Source organism: Corapipo altera, unplaced genomic scaffold, assembly GCF_003945725.1.
Source record: "Corapipo altera isolate COAL_440 unplaced genomic scaffold, ASM394572v1 65, whole genome shotgun sequence".
In the NCBI taxonomy this organism is placed as follows: Eukaryota; Metazoa; Chordata; class Aves; order Passeriformes; family Pipridae; genus Corapipo; species Corapipo altera.
This window is the reverse complement of record NW_020884891.1, coordinates 11,755,122-11,767,260: the sequence shown is the minus strand read 5'-3', so window position 1 is coordinate 11,767,260 and position 12,139 is coordinate 11,755,122. Positions and strand designations below refer to the sequence as shown.

The 12,139-nt window shown below is 40.0% G+C and overlaps 1 long non-coding RNA gene across 1 annotated transcript in view; it reads left to right on the top strand.

Moving 5' to 3' along the window:
• The window catches only part of LOC113948019, a 130,039-nt gene extending 122,940 nt beyond the window's left edge, over positions 1-7,099 (top strand). Inside the window, exons 3-4 of the long non-coding RNA XR_003527957.1 lie at positions 5,407-5,492; positions 7,030-7,099. This is a non-coding gene — a long non-coding RNA (uncharacterized LOC113948019). The remainder of the gene's footprint in view (positions 1-5,406; positions 5,493-7,029) is intronic.
• The last annotated feature ends 5,040 nt before the right edge of the window (positions 7,100-12,139 follow it).

Here is a 12,139-nt window from a genome sequence, read left to right as displayed (position 1 = left end):
CTGCACCTTGCTGATGGCAGAAGCCCACTGCTGACCTCATGAACCATGCATGTGTTTAGTTCCTCACAGTCTTTATTTCACCCTGTTACAGATTCCAAATTCCAATCCATGACTTAACTCCCCACTGGAATTTTTGGTCAGGCCATTCCTGTTGCTTCATTCTCTGATCCTGTGAGCAGTACCAGCATGTACAAACTGCAGCTGAAATTTGGCCAATTGCTTTATTTTTTTTCTAAGTTGACTGAACAGCTCTTATGATTCTCTCATATCCAGTTTCCCTTAAGCAGGATGATTTTTCCAAAAAGTTTTCCTAGCTGCTATTCTTTAATAACCTTTCCATGTACTCCAGAACTTCCCAGCACCTCCTTTTCTTTATAGCCTGAATAATCATATTTTTAGACTCTGCTGTTCTAAACCCTTCTCATAGCTAGTTGAATTTTCATAGCTAACACACCACACACCCATCACATGCTCCATACTGATCATCCCACTGACATACATGCAAGTTTTTCCTCCCTCTTTTGGATTTCTGTTGTTCAAATATGGTGTTGCTGAGACTCCAGAAGTCTTGCATGATCTCTACTTTGTGCATAATGTACTCTCCAGCCTTTGTGAAAATGTTATTTGGGGTAATCCTTCGAGGAAAAAGTTCCCCTTTCAAGTACAGGACGTTGGTCTTCTAGCACAAACATTGAGCAAATGGGCTTCTGATAACTTTAATTTTACATCAGATGGTATTCTGATTGACACAGAAATTAAAAATGACTGAGGAGGGAGAGCATTTACAGACTGCACAGGGAACCATTAACCAAGAGTACGTGGTTAAGCACGGATAGTGAGCTGTGTGGTGTTGAAAGACAGACCAAGTGAAAGGGAGCACAAGCCTCAGGAGTTCACATCAGGCTGAACAGCAAGAACTGAGTCCAACAAACAGACACGCTTGGATTTCCTGAGGGCAGACTTTGTCCTGTTTAGGAGACTGGTTGACAGAGTCCCTTGGGAGGCAGTCCTGAAGGGAAAAGGAGTCCAGGAAGGCTGGACATACTTTAAGAAGGACATCTGCACAGGAGCAGGCTGTCCCCATGTATCAGAAGAGAAGTCAGTGAGGAAGAAGACCAGCCCAGCTGAACAGAGAGATTTGTCTGTAACTCAGGGAAAAAACGAGAGTTTATGACCTTTGGAAGAAGGGGCAAGCAACTCAGTGGTGGACTTGGCAATGCTGGGTTAACTGTTGGACTTGATGATCTTAGAGGTCCATCTGAAAAGATTCTATGATTCTAAGCTTGCTGGTGTCCTGAGAGTTGTTACTGACTACAGCCAGGCTCCATCTTGATCCCACCGGAATTCTTTAACAAAATTCCTATTTATTTCCATTGCTGAACAATCCTGGGAATAATAGAAATATCTATATGCAAGGAAAATGTGTGTGTGTTTGTGATTCTCCTCTGGGTTCTATTTTCTGTAGAATCAAAGTCCCAGTTCCCATTTCATGATGAATCTAAGTCTTCAGTTCAGCTTCACTTCTGTTAGCACCACAGAGAAATCTCTGACAAGACAGATGTCTGCAGCCACCAGAAGCCCTAAATTGAACACCTAAAAATAGAAAGCTGCAGAATTTATAAATATTTTTGCAAATCAACCTTTTATAACTACCCTCCTTTTGTAGCAGTGGTAGTTAGCATTGAAATCCAAGTATATTTCAGCAAAAGGGAAAGCTGACCAAGCAGCCCAAGAAATTCTGCAGAGTTCTGCAAATTGCAGGAGGCCCAGGGAAGGAAATCACTGCGTGCCAGATTTTCCCACTGATTCCTATTGTCTCTACTTATCATATGTAACACTGGGAATTCATTGTGGAGCACTGTATCTTCCCCCAATTCTTACCTAGCTAATAGCCTGATTATGTTTTATGACTTTGTATTCTCATTCAACATAATTTACTCTTCAGTTAGAAAATAAGACTGTCCCCAGAGAAACAGCCAGCCCTTTGTTCTCTTTGTTCACAAATTAGTTTGGAGAAGGATCGACCGGTAGTGTAGAAAGCCTGTATTGGATCCACTAAGATCTCTTCCTATTCAGATTTGCTTTCTGTGGCTGGAGGCTACTCTTGATAGTTATTTGGAATGAAATATTGTTCATCCCCTTAACAAAGAGATAGTTGGTTCCATTCAGTACTTCCATGAACCTCAGACAGTGTTTATATAGCACATATTCAAAACACGCCAGCTATTTCTTACCATCGTATAGTTTCTCTGATCATGGGCTGGGCTTCTCTTTTGTCAGAGGGCTTCTGTTTACCTGGCATCTTTTTTGATTCTTTTGTATCTTTCTCTGTGCAATCATTTCCTAAACTGTCTGAGCAAATATGATTATGAAGAGGAAGAACTGCAGAATTCCCCTGAAATAAGTTCCTTCAGCTTTTCTTCCAAAGACTTGCTCCTCTCTCCCCCTATCTCACACCTGAGGTTGGATACTCCTTTCTCCATTTCCCTGACTCCAGCATGTGGATATTGCTGTGAAGCCCACGAGCAGGTCACTGTGGATGACTTCCATTTATATCTCATGTCTCAGTAAACCTCCTCCTGAGGACTTCTCTCTTGTGCATCCCCACAACCTGTTTCTTTCTGGTTTCACATTGCTACTGGATTGACCTGTGCCAGATGAGAAAAAGTCAGGAGACTCTTTTAAATAGAAAGTTACTCAGCCTGACATCTTTGCCGTTGAGTATATCTCTCAGAGTTGATCTCTACTACCAACACTTTGCCAGGAAAGTCAAACCAGTAAAGGCTTCTTGAGAAGGATTGAGTTCTACATATAAAAACTGTCTGTATTGCTAACCAGGCTTCCCTAGTTATATAAGCCATCCTGCAGAAGATTTCTTTTGCTGCTGTAAATTGTGCCAGCCCAGGTGACTTCCTTTCTAAGCTATTTTGGCAAAATGCTGCCTATGCAAGCATTGTAGGCTACACAGATCCCTTATGGTGGATTTTTTTGGACCAGGTGAACTCTTTCTATTGCCCTGCTGTGAATACCTATGAAAATCCAGCTTGGGTCATACCAAAGCCTTTGGTTTAGCTGCAGTAGTGGGAACATGGGAGGAGGAAGGCAAGAGGCCCCCTATTGAACTTAAATCCTAGGCCCTGCAGCTAAAAAAGCCCCCAACAGATCTCAGTATGCCCAATCCAGTGAAGTAGCTCACACAGATGCATATATATATATAAACTATCACCAGAGGATGTGAGCATTGACAGTATGTATCCTTCCTCTTCTGTGTGTTGAAGTCATCATGGACAGGACATATTGGGCATTTTGTTATGCTTCTGCAGCCCTTTGAAAATGCTGGGCCAGATGCACAACTCCTTTAGATTAATGCCAGTGCATCTCTTTATACCAGCTGACAGCCTTGCCCACAGTTCACTAAATGCTATTTATTATTTTATTTTGTTTGCTAGAGTGACAATGGAAATGACATTGATACACAGGTCAATTTAATCCTGCTGACATAGCCTTGAGGAGTTTTTTGTTTATTTTTTATTTTTGCCCTTTCCCAAGAGAATCTCCCTTACAGTTTTATATTTGGTAAGGTTTATTAAATAAGATCAGCATATTAGCAGTCTCATAAGCTTGTTATTTTATGTATCTCTTTATTTCTTTAGCTTTATTAATCGTCATGGTACTTGAAGTTGCTAGCATGAAAAATGCACTGTAAGAATAAATAACCATTATTATCAAAGCGCTTTCATAAAATGATCTGTAGGATTAAATCCTTATTAGAGCAGCATTATTGGTCATGATTATCATTATTATTACATATTAATTAGTACTACAAAGATAGTGCAGCTTTCAGAGTGATCTTTAGCAAAGTCAGTTAAATATGAAGGTTTCAAATTTCAGTAGATTTAGTGGTTTAGGACATGGTAGTGGGATTATAGTTAATATTATTTATTCAGTTCAGTACTTGAAAAGAGCTGATGATGTGCTCAATGCTTGCGCAGCAGAATTTGCTGCCTGAAACACATGCTCTAAGAAAGGGAAAGGAAATAGTTGCACTAGAGTAGGGCTTTTTTTTCTAAATTCTGAAATCCAGGAGTTCAGTGTTGTTTATGGCTCTGCCACTTCCTGCATCTATTTAATTTTGTGCTTTGTCATTTATTTAATATTTCTCTGACTCAGTGTATTGATGTGCATAAAGTACGTTCCATTAATTAATCTGTGTAAAGCATTTTGAATTATAGCTACCACATAAGAATGGAGCAATTTTTCCCATACCTGAAGAGAAGCTGTAGTTGACACAGATTGCCATATTATGTGTGTACTTTTCATAGATGTGGTGCCTGTTTGGTTAATGTAACTGTGAGGTGACATGATGGGCAGATTGTGTACAGCACACTTCTCTCTTTTTCTTTTATCTGAAATGATACTATTACTCCTTCCCTTTGATGCAGTAACCTAGTCAAGCTTCAAGAGACATAGGATAAGAAAAGACTGACAAATAAAATATTATTATGGCAGGTGTCACAAGATGGTACTGTTATATAAAGTCTCCCAAGTTCTTTTTTTTTCCCACCTTATTATGTGAGGAAACGTTCAGTCTTTGGAAGACACACTGTGTTCGTAAATTTTCTTTTGCAAGGTCCTGGATAGAGAAAGTCAAATAAATAATTTGTTTTGTTGCCTCAGCCTCTGGATGGAGTTGTTCTGGAGACAGTTACTCTCCAATAGACAGGCATTAGTACTTGGCTAAATGCCTGAACAAAGCCATTGCCCTGCTGTTGCCATCTCTCTTCCAGGTCTAATTTTGCTTGTTGCCTTCCCTCTTTATGCCATGCCTTATATGTAGCATCCCAGGATTTTCAGAGGAAAGACTCTGTGTGAGATACAGAAATCCAACTTAAGCACAGACTCTGCCTGCAAAGCAGGACCAGGTGAGGAACTTAAAAATTACAGTCCCAGAAGACAGTATATTGAAGGGGAGCTGGTGAGTGAGGCAGGAGGAGATGCCCCAGAGAAGGACAGCCTTTCACTCTGGCCTCTGAGTGCACAGGTGTCCCCTGCTACTCTGAAATTGGTCCTAAATATCGATATGCAAAAAGAGCTGACCCTTTCCTACAGAAACAGAGTGAAGGAGAGACCATTTCTTTTTTCGTCTGTTAATTGGGCCTCTTCTAGGAAATTGGAAGCTAAATGTCCCTCTGCCAAATCTGGCATATAGAGCTAAATTTAGGTCTCTCATGTCTCAGAAGGGGCTCTGCCCATCAGGCTTTTTGAGTGCTGTGGGCTCTCTCAGCCTCTTCCACTGGCACTGCTCCAGTTTTACACAGTGAAACACCAGCCAGTTGAAAGAACTGCTTGATGAGATGTCCTGACTTTGTAACCTGCCATGTGAGTGATGTAACCCTTGTTTTACAGGATCTTCCTGTCATAACATTTCTGAATTGAGAAGAGCCAGACACTCTGAAGAGATGAAAAAGATCTGGGTTGAGGTCCCCATCCAGGTGAGGCAGAGTGGGGTTTAAAATGCAGATCACCCAAGTCACAGGCACATCCCCTATCTCCTAGAACGTGGGGTTTAGTACATGTTTTAAAGATATCTACTCAACTGGTCCCTGCTGGTTAGTAAATAGTCTCCTGTGCTGAGTAACCTGGTCTAGATTCTTGCCATTAGTGTGCCACGGGGGGCTTAACATCTTAGGGACATAATGGCTCTTCCTTTAAAAGCACCAAACCCTTCTTGCACTCAGTGTCATTTTGGGGTATGCAAGGAATGCACGAGCAGGCTGCTGAGAGCAGCAGCTAGTCATTTGAGCAGTCTGAACTTTTTGCTTGGCTGCCCTATTTAAAATGGGTACCAGTGGAGCAATAGATTGGCATCTGATGTTAGTTAGAAAAAAAACCCTACACTCTTAAATGAAACAGTAGCAAAGTGATTTTTTCTGTAAATCTCTGGAATTAATAACTACAGCTATTTGAGAAGAGAAACAGTATCATTCATACTGAAAAATATTCTCTTCCCTCCCACAGGGGAAGCCTGTGTAGGTGTGGAGCTGTAGTCTGGGAAATTAAAAAATGCAAATTAAAAAATGCAAATGTAAGAGAGAGGCATTGCTTGCTGCAGTGCTCTAAGGGTTTTCTTGAATAGCAGCAAATTAAGGAAATGCTATGTAATCAAAGTTTATATCAAGCCTATGAAAGAAAAGCAGCATTATTTCTAAATATAGTGACAGGACTCTCTGCTCCTGATCCTTTACATTGTGTACATATTACCTGTAAATTACAAAGATACTGTATTATGTGTTTCAACAAGTCCTTGAAGAAACTGCACATTACCCTTTTATGTGCCACTTTATTCTGTTGTATTAAAACATGATGGTTAGGAAGGAAAAGGTAGTTGGGCTACTTGTTTTCTCAGCTGGGTTCATTCAGGTTTTTTCACTCCATTTCCCTTTGCTGTCAGTACCAACAAGGGCTTCCCAACCACAGCTCTTTGCTGCCAATGGTAATACAGGTCAATCACATAAGTGGCATTGATTGTGTGGAAGTTTAGATAGTAGATCTGTTCTGCCTTCCACATCCTCTCTCAATTTATCCCTACATAACCCTGTCCTCCTGCTTTTCTCAGTTCCACATCAACTTCATTTGTGGTCTGTTTGCAACATTTCCCGCAAAAGGCCAACGCAGCCCATCTAGGGAAAATAAATGCACATGCAAATACTATTTGTTCACTGTTTCAAGGTAAGCAAAGTGCAGTGAGGAGGAATCCAAGCCACATGGCTACTTAGGAACTTCCCAGCATAAGGGTAGATAAGGGCAATATCCAAATGGATTAACAGCACCGAGAGTGGGCAATGTGGCTGAGGAAGAGAGAATCAGGCAAATGGTGCATCCTAGCAACACCCAGGTAACCTGTGGTCTCCAAGGCAATATGTAGCTGGTTTTGAGAGGGATGAGATCGTTGCCAACTAAAATGAAAAATAAGCTGTGATGGAAACTCATATTTATTTGACTGGTAATTACAGTCACTTCCTCCAGCAGAACTTGGGCACAACTAAGAACAGAGGTGCAGCCATGAACCACATAGCTGGGAGCCTCACCAAAGGTAAGGAAATTAGGTTTTGATTCCTCTGTTTTAAAGAACTTGTACTGCTTTGTGATGTGATGATTTCACAAGTTTCGCTATTTTTTTGTGGTTCTTGGTCATTCCTCTTTGGCAGAAAACTCACTGGGACCAGAGGTTTGTCCATGACTGTCTCTGGGCCCCCACAGAGACTGGGTGGAAAGTAAAATAGAAACCGAAGTTTCGTGGAGTCTTCTTTCCTCAAATGTTGCAGGGGCAACTTGCAACCACAGTGAGGTGCAGAGCCTGGAAGTTGTGGAAAGTAGAGCAGATTTGTATAAAAGCAAAACAGGTCTTACACAAATGCTTGTGGCCAGAGAATTCAGATTCTCTGGGCTGAAAATATGCCTGCAGCCTGAGCTGCACACAGAATGCAGCTCTGTGGATTTGGCAGATTGAGGAAATGAAGACTTCAGCAGAATCTCTAGGTACTTGAAAAAACTAGGCCAAGCACACCCAGGTAGATAGCCACTGAATAAAATATTTTTTAGATCCTGATTTTAATTAAAATAAGGCATAACTACCCCATTGTGACACTGCTACAGTTTACAAGTCTTTCTTCATTTATTTAATCAATCAAAGTAGATAAATCAGCAAATAGTGCTTGCAAAGTCTCCTAGATTAAGAGATGAAACTCAGATAACCTCCACCAAATATGTTAATAAAACCAGAATTAGCAAAATCCTCAAAATAACTCTATGGATGAAAAATACTAAAGGGATTTGAAAACAGCTCTTAACAACAGTTTTAAATAGCATATTTTTTAAATTAATACTGTAATGTAGGATATGCTGCCTACTGTTCTTTCTCATTAGGTGTGGATAATTGAATAAAATTAGGCCTGGGTTGAGATATCCTGCAGTAGAAAAAAATGTGGCATTTTCAGCAGCTGTTATCACCATGGTGTGGTGAGGTGAGCAAAGATTCCTCCAGGGCATCTTCTTGAGCTACTTCATATATTTCAATGACTTTTCCTTTCTCTTGGGCTGTCAGAGGAAAGAAAAACAGAACTGCATTGGGAGTGCAAAACACTCACTGGTAGGACTATGAAAGTCACTTATGATGTGACCTTCACTACCTCAGTGGTGAAAAGATGAACTTCTCCAATCCCAAATGATTACTTCAAAGGAGTCATCATCACTGTTTCTTTACTCACATATTGTATCTTAACAGGCTTTTGTAACTAGTCTAGCTCTGATTCCAAAGTGACAGTTTATTAGAAAAGAACTTAAGTGTTTCCATGATTAGCATTCTAAATACTTCATGGTATGACATATGAAAGGTAGGTCTACCTCTCCTTTGACATTTTAATCCTAAATTGAGGTGGCCACTTAGATTTTACAGTCATCAGTGTGTCTCTGTGGTGTGCATTTAGCAGCTTTGAAACTCTTCCAAATTGTCTGGCTTTAGCTGCTGAGAAGAATCCATTACTCTCAAATTCAAATACCATCATAAAATCTGCTGTAACACCAGGGGTCCTCAAAAGGTCTTTGTCCAATTCACCTAACATTATCAAAGTGCTTGTAACTGGACATTTATGTTACATTCCTAACTTAGTCTGTTTTTAATGTAATGGGCATTGGGAAAAGATGGTGAATTTCTCAAGGTCTTAAAAGAATCTAATATATCTTTTCTATTGGGTCTTCTGTTATTTACTCTTATCCCTTGCTCCTGACAGCTAGAGTCAAATTCTGCTAACAGTAGTTACTGGTTTTATGGGTGTATTAGGTGTTCTGCAGCCTCTAAAACAGCCAAAGAAGTTACCGAAGTCATTATCATTTCTATGGCAAAACAAGTCGAGGTGTCAGGCTTGTCATTTTCAAACAAACTAAATCATACCTTCCTGCCCTGACATCACTGGAATTACCCATCTGTTTCCTGTATTTTAGTGCCTTGTTGATTTGAGGAGTGCCTCACTCGCGGTTCTAACTAAAAGTGATGTGCTGAAGCACATCAGCAGGCATTGAAGCAAGCTTGCAGCACCTATTCAGTGAAAGGATTGAAGGACTTTTGCCTCTAAAGCTATTAATCTTGTAACTTCCAAGCAGAGAAATCAATGACGTTTTGGAAAGTCAAATTGTTCATAAAGGAACTGTGGGTGGTGTCAGTGAAGAAAAAAAACGTAGTTACTGGAAAATACAGACAAATGTTTGTATTTATTTGATATTGGGTGGTGTGTATGAGAAATGTAGCAAATACCTGTAGCAAGAAACAAACAAGGAAATTTTTGTAAAAGCCTTGTTGACCGAGGAAAGGGGAAAACAGATCTAAAACCAGAAGAAGCAGGGCTGTAAGAAGTAATAATCAAATGCACATAGTAACTAGAGCTGGAGTACAGTGCGTAACCTTTTCCTTCAAATGTGGATTGAAATCTTTCCAAATATCAATTAATCCCTAATCTACCATGCATTTCCTAGTTGCTTCCTGTGCATTATTAATGGACTGGTCACCCTGAGATGAAGGTAGGAAGTAAAAGCAATTAAATTCCTCTCCCACCCCTGCAGATACAATTGACCTAGAAGATTCAGCTACAAGTGAAAATGAAAAAGCTCCAAAAAAGAATAAACATGCCCTTCTTGCCTGAGCCAAACCAGGTAGTTTAAAAAGCCACATGCAAAAGCAACAGCAAGCTCTCTTTATATGAAACATCAAATTCTAAGATTCAGGGCTAATCAAGGAAAAAAGCAAGTGCCCAGTCTCTGCTGATTTTTTGCTGGTGTTGTTCTGTAACTGAGTGAATACTTTGAGCCAGAACTCCAGACACTGATTCTTTTTTCAGTGTAGAAAAGAAAACCCCATCTGTCTCCTGAGAGGTATTGATCCCATTTGAATTTGAAGAAACAATTTTAACTTCATGTTTTTGTGGAGGGTGATGGCCACAGAATTCAGGAAGGCTTCTGACTGTATAATATGGTTAAATCTGGCCTGAGAGGGATACAGTCATCCTAGCCTGCAATTATCACACAGATCAGTCAGCAAGGATAACAAGGAGAGCTCTGTGGCTGTTGTTTGCACTGTAACATTAAAGATTCCTGTTTGTTTCCACAGTGTTGTAATGCAGAGGTGAAAATCTATTCCTTTTGCCCTGTTTTCAGCATCACTGGAGATAAATACCAGGCTAAAATAGGCATATTCCCAAATCACCCCGATTGTCCATCTGTTTAGAAAAAGTCTTCTACCTTAACAAAGATTATGTTACCAAACTCAGGGTGTATAAAAACTAACTGGGAAGAGAAGAAGGAGGAAAATACTGACAGTGCCTACACAGGGAAGAAAGAGGAAGGAGTGTCACATGGTTTTGTTCATGCAGGGGGTCCTTTCTGAATGTATGGGAGGTCCTTGGTTATACCCATCTTGTATGTGACTGGAAGTATTTTGTCACAGTTTTTTTCTCTGTATTTCTTTCTTGGTCTTTTAGGAACACAACTTCTTTGAGATATTGCTCAGTTGAGTGACAGGAGAAGTGAGGGAAGGAAGAAGGAATTATTAAAAATGTGAGCTAGACCTCCTTTTGAGCTCGATACATTTGGGCTTTCTTATGATAAGAAGTCTCAGAGGGGTGGCAAGAGGAATGCAAACAGTTAGAAACAGAACCAGTGGCCCTGTAGACAAATGGATCATAGGTTTTCTTGAACCCTTATTTTGCTGGTGACAATAAGGTTTTGACAGCAATATATGGTTCTCTGAATCTGTGCTGATCTCAGGTGTGTCCAGTCCACAGGCAGTGCTGGCTTTTCTGGGTGACTCTTTGGTTTGGTTTAGAAATGAGCACCTAAAGTGATTTTTTGCCTCTTTTTCTTTTCAAAAGACAAAAAATGTGGAGATCATATTATATTCTGATCACTTGTCAAAATTCCTTTTTTAAAATCAAAGCTGCTTAATGTTCAAGAATCCTTTTTATGTATATAAATTACTATGTTTTACTCTTCTATGATTTAAAACTGATTTTATTAATATTAGCAAAAATGTCCTTGCAGACAGACTGAACTCTTGTGCCTTAACTCAAATCACAGCTAATTATGGCTCAGCTGTAAAGTTATAAACCCTTGAAAAACAAGGTTTATAAGAGAAGTATTGACACAGTCTTAACTATAGCCATGTGAATGGAGCTACTGTAATATTGTTTGGAAATACTGTTCTAAAAGGGAATCTTTTATGAAAAGAGATGCCAGCTGTTCACTTTGGAAACATTTATTTCATTGGCCCGTGATAAAACTGGCTGTGGAAGATATTATTCTGAAACACAGCAAGTTCTTAATTTCATTACGACCTGAAGTCACTGAGGAAGACACGATGCTTAAGAGCTGAGAAAAAGGATTGTCACTGTGTTTTTTGCTTATATTGCTTTTCAACAAATATACACATTTTCTTAGAATAATTCATGCTGGGCAGGCCCTCAGCCAGTCACCGAGTATCTCCTGCTCAGAGCAGGAGAAAATAATCATACACCATTTTTATTTCATTTTTGGAACAAAGATTTTATTTTTATTAATTAAACCAAACCAACAAACAAAAAGAAGGCTTAAGAAGGCTTGCTTTTAGAATATATTTTTTGACTTTGGCAATACTTTGCCAGAAAAGAGCCACTTGCTTTGCTTTGAGGGGCAGAAGTCTACAAGCATGGCTAGAACCACCTGCCAACCCCAGCCATGCTACACACAGTCCAGGATCACATATCAATAGGTAGGTAGTTTGCTTTAACCACAAGAACCCAGAATTTAAAGAGATAGAAGAGAGAGCAGTGTGTCCTGTTGGCTGGCTCATGATGATCTGCCATGTGGATTCTGAGTCAAAAAGGTTGCAGTGTCTGGGGGTGAGATCCAGCATCCAAGAGTGCTGGCAGGGGAGATGCAACAGCTGAAAATGCTGCTCCAGTGATATTTTTCTGAAGAGAACCTAACAGGAAATAGCTGTCTACCCTCAATAATAAGATCTGGCACGAGTCTCTTGTACATCGCATGGAGTTGTTCACCTCACAAAATCCCCTTGTCTCGAAAGTAACGGGCAGGTATGGACTGGTGTAACTCT